This window comes from Panthera leo, chromosome A3 (genome assembly GCF_018350215.1).
Source record: "Panthera leo isolate Ple1 chromosome A3, P.leo_Ple1_pat1.1, whole genome shotgun sequence".
NCBI classification, from domain to species: Eukaryota; Metazoa; Chordata; class Mammalia; order Carnivora; family Felidae; genus Panthera; species Panthera leo.
The window spans coordinates 107,660,461-107,665,438 of NC_056681.1; the positions used below are offsets into that span (position 1 = coordinate 107,660,461).

The 4,978-nt window shown below is 46.6% G+C and overlaps 1 long non-coding RNA gene across 1 annotated transcript; it reads left to right on the forward strand.

Annotated features, from left to right (window-relative positions):
• The first annotated feature begins 1,113 nt into the window (after positions 1–1,113).
• LOC122215110 lies at positions 1,114–3,575 on the forward strand. Its single transcript, XR_006200243.1, has 3 exons — positions 1,114–1,300; positions 2,748–2,810; positions 3,117–3,575. It is a non-coding gene; the product is annotated as an uncharacterized LOC122215110 (long non-coding RNA).
• The last annotated feature ends 1,403 nt before the right edge of the window (positions 3,576–4,978 follow it).

The following is a 4,978-nucleotide window of genomic DNA, read 5'->3' on the forward strand; positions in this document are numbered from 1 at the left end:
AAACTTCCCTCTAAATGATTGCCGGCTCCTGTGTTTGTAGCAGGAATGGTTGAATGGAAATGGCACTGTTGGAGGTGCCATCTTTGAGAAGAGAATCAAAACAGATCCTCGGTCAAACCCAGGGTGGCTATTCAAATCCTACAGGGCTTCAAGTTTAGCAAACCGGTCACTTCCTGTTGCACTTAGATCTCAAATAACACAGGTCCCTTTGCTCCGTTCCAACCTCCCGTGAGACCAGCGGTGTTCACAGAGCAGAGAGCAGCATCAGGCCAGGCAGCAGCCCCAAGGGGGAGACGTACCTTGGTGAGTCGGGTGTCCCTACAGGAGGTGGTATCAGAAACTCTGGGAAGCTGTGTTCCCTTCCCCCCACCCTCCCTCGAGCTGCCTGATGACTACAGTTCATTTTGAATCTGTTCCTTTACAACAAACCTTTCAAGGCTTCACCCTCAGTAAACGGTAAAAGCTCTTAGGAGGGGGCAGCCACAGGCCTTCTCAGTCACTTACACCTGATGGTGGCTGAGTTTCCAGACTCCTCCTGACAGCAGGGATTCTGACAGAGGAAGAAAAGTTAGACTGGAGAGGGTGAGCACGACTGCCCCCCTAAAGGAAAGCAGCATGAGTACGGATATTGGGAGGAGGCTCCTCTGGAGACCCTACTGATATGTTTGCCAGGAACTAACGGTGCTCAGTCTGTCCTAATTCGCATAAACAACTTGGTTGATGGATCAGCTTAATAGAAATCAGCCTTTCATAAGAATGAGGAAAATCCATCAGCTGAAGGACTTGAAAATTATACAGAGCAATATATAAGCTTAATTTCAAAACCATTTCCGAGCTGCCCGGCTGCCTAACAACGTGCCAGTGAATGCAGGGGACGGAGCTGTTCCACTCCTGGGAAGCATTTAAACAGCATCTGCATTTGTTCCTGACAACGGAGCCACAGAGGCCACGTTTGCCTTAGGCGGGTGTTGGAAACGGATCAAGTGGGAGGTCCGCTGCATTCTAAGGTTCTGACGGTGTACTCAATTATCTCATGGAGACGCAGGATTCCGACCAAGGACGCTGAGGTCAGTGTGACATCACAACAGCCAAAACAGAAACACGGGTGCCGGAGACTCGTAGGTGTAGGAGATCAGGCTACAGCTCCTCTGTGCCTCTTTGAACTGCGTGGGGACGAAAGAGGGGACTGCAAACTTATCAGGCTGGCCTAGACACGGAAGTATTTCAGAGGCAGGGTCGCTGTGAAGGACCCCTGACTCACAGCCTCACCCTGAGCTTCTCAAAGGCCATAGGATAGGAGGTGGTAACTAGAGGGCGGGCCTCTTGTGTTTCTCTACCATGAAACCAGTAGTGCTGAGACTATGAATGGTTCTTCCAGCCGGAACTAAAGAACCAAGTCAGGGAAGGGGATGATAGCATGGAGTCGAATTTGGAAGCTAGGTGGCATCCAGATTTGCTCAACACTAAGGTTAAGGGTGGAGCCTGGATTCGGAATCTAATGCAACAGCAAGTGCTTGGGAGGCAAACAGATTTGCATTTAAATTCCACTTCTCCCAGGAGATTTTTGGCAATTGCCTTACACTTTCCAAGCCTCAGTTTTCTCATGGGTAAAATGGAGCTGATGATGCTTCCTTTAAGGAACTGTATGAGAGTTAAATTAGATAGAGTACGGGGGAAAAAAGACAAAAGGAAAAGCTGGGCTCAGAGCGGGCATCCTGATTTCTAATTGTCCTGCTTCCTACTCCCTTTGCACCGCAGTCCTCCCCCCTGGCTGCAGAATTGAATCACCGGGGGAATTTTTTAAACCATTCCTATGCCTGAGCCTCCCCTGCCCCAGAGATTCTGATGTAACCAATTCAGGATGAGACATAGTCATCGAAATTTTCAAATATTTAAAAAATCTCCCCAGGAGACTCTAATAAGTTCCCAAGATTGGAACCCCTGCCCAAGTATATCAGAATAAGTATCATCTTTGGATTCAAAATTTTCTATTATGGTTTGGGCAAATATTTTACTTCTCTGAGGCTTAATTTATTTAGTATTTTAAGAAGGGGAGTAATATTCCAATTTTATAGAATTCCTTTGAATATATAGTGAGATATATTTCATAAAGCTCCCAAAAGAAGTAACTGACAATTAATAGATGCTCAATAAATACTCATTTCTCTCCCTTTCATTTCTTTTTTTCCCCAAAGTTTGTTTATTTATTTTGAGAGGGGAGAGGGGCAGAGAGAGGGAGAGAGAGAGTCCTAAGCAGTCTCCACGCTATCAGCACAGAGCCTGATGTAGGGCTCTATCCCACGACTGTGAGATCATGACCTGAGCCAAAACCAAGAGTTGGACGCTTAACCGACTCAGCCACCCAGGCGCCCCTCTCCCTTTCTTTTCTTGTCATTAATCAAGGAACACATGTGTTAAAATATAAAATATGAATAAATAAATAAGGCCAATAGACATGACATAGTACCAGTCAGACAGTTTTGAAATTAATTACTAACTCCGTTAGGCAAGAGTATCTTACGTATCTTCTGCTACGTAAGGTTAAATCCTAAGATAGGGCTGGCAAAAATGGCATTCATTAATCCCGTTCCTCCCTTCCATGTTCATGGCAGACATCACTAATCAATCATAGCACTCTTTCCCACTGACCCCTAAAGAGGCATCAAATTCCTTTACCATACAGCCTATACTAACAATTAATCAGAGCTGCCATTTGTATTGAAAGACATTTGCCTTCCCTGTCTTAGGTCATGAGCTGCCTCAAGCCTGCAAATGAAGCATACTGCAGAGAAAATTAAGTGGGCTTCCGGGTAAGTGGAGAGAGTGTGGAGTGGAGAGAAATAAAGGCAGACCCTGAGAGTGCCCAGCTCTGTGCCCCCCGATCTGTACTAAGCTAAAACTCTATGCTTTCTGGCGAGTGCAAGGAATGCAGTGGGGAAACAAGTAAACGCCAAGCTAGAAATGAAAGAACCAGCGTCTGCACGGTGCCTAGTGCACTCAAGGTGCACTTCCCTCCCACGATTTCCCGAAAGGGCTAGCAGAGTGTTTTCCAAAGCCAGCTTATTTCTCTGACTCGGAAATTGTGAAACTAACTATTGCAGTGTTTCTCCCCTAAGGTGATAGGCAAGGGCTCTGACGAGAAGGCGCCCATGAAGCTCAAGTCAGCGGGGGAAAGCCCGACATCGCTGCCTGAAAGCTTGTCACAGCTGAGACCTCGCACACGCCAAGGACACGTGCGGACGGCTGGGATCCTCCTCTGCTGTGCCCACCCAAGGACAGCCAGCTCTTCTGCAGAGGCTTCTGCTGCTATTCCCTGTGGCTGATTAACCCCTTCCTAGGCCACAAGCACGTTCACTCATCACGGCACGGCCTCAGCCCCTGCTGGGCAACACTGTGTGACCACTTGGACCTGATTCCACAGCAGGCACGGGGGGTAATTCTGATAGCCTGGTATAAAATCTCTCCTTTGGGACCTTAAATAAGACAGTAACTTACTACACTCAATCTCTCCCTTCTATCACAAGTGCTTCCCTTTGTGAAAATTCAGGACCAGGCGCTGGGAAATAGAACCACAGCACACGGCACAGAAGGTGGATTTTGTTCGTTTTCTTTTTTTTTTTTTTTTTTTCTTTTGCCTCCAAAACGTTCACCAGGCTCCTTTCCCTTCCACCCCCAGCATGGAGAAGTCAGCATAACGACTGAAGTCACAGGGCAGTGACAGCATTTGGGAAGCCACACAGAGGCGTGGACAGGGAGCCCCAAGCCCAAGGATCCAGGGCAGGGAGGGGTGAGGCGCCAGGCAGGAAGGGTGTGGGATGTGGAGCTGAGCAGGAGAAAGACAGCTGGTGTGGTTGGGAGATTGAGCAAATAGGTAAATACACTGAGGATTATACGAGCCAAAATTCTCATTGCCAGAGAAGATATTTATAAACTGAAACAGGAAGTTTAGAAAGAACCCTGAGGTGTTGGACTGGAGCTGAGGTATCAGTATGAACTTATGTTTTTATTAGTGGGTGTCTGTGTGTGTGTGTGTGTGTGTGTGTGTGTGTGTGTGTGTAAATATACACAGACAGACAGATAAATACAGAAATAGTCACAGATGAAAATGTGTACACACGTGTATACCCATATACACATATAATGTACAGTATACATTTCCCATCTCTGTCCACTGAGTGAGTGAGCCTAAAAGCAATGTACCCCACTACCAATTAACACACTGAGTGCCTACATGTCGGTTCCTAAATGTCTTTTATTTTTTAAGCCAGTTTTAGTAATTTGTTTACTTATTGATATTTTTGTGGGGGATTTTTTCAGGTTTATTTATTTTTGTCTAGAGAGAGCAGGGGGAGGGGCAGAGAGAGAGGAAGACAGAGGATCCAAAGCAGGCTCTGTGCTGTCTCGTGAATCGAGAGACCATGACCTGAGCTGAAGTCAGATGCTTAACTGACTGAGCCACCCAGGCGCCCCTTTATTTTATTTTTAAGTCAGCTCTGCACCCAATGTGAGGCTTGAACTCACACCCCTGAGATCAGAGTTGCATACTCCACCAACTGAGCCAGTCAGGTGCCCCTAAATGTCCTTTATTAAAAGAAACTAGAGGACAGACTGGGTAGCTCAGTCGGTTGAGTGTCCAACTCTTGATTTGGGCTCAGGTCATGATCCCAGAGTCATGGGATCGAGTCCCTCTTTGAACTCCAGAGTGAGCATGATGTCTATTTGAGATTCTCTCTCTCCTCTCTCCCTCTGCCCCTCCCCACCCTCTCTCTCTCTCCAAAATTTTAAAAGAAGAAGAAACTAGATGTCCTTGGGAAAATGGTGGATTCCAGGGCTGCAACAGAAAAAGTACAAGTTGAACCTGAAACATCATTTATGCCAGAAAATAAGGAAATGCTCATGAACGATGGGGAGATGTCAAAAGGATACAGGAGCCAGCGTGATAGGGTCAAATCTGGGGCAAATAAATGCTCAAACAAGA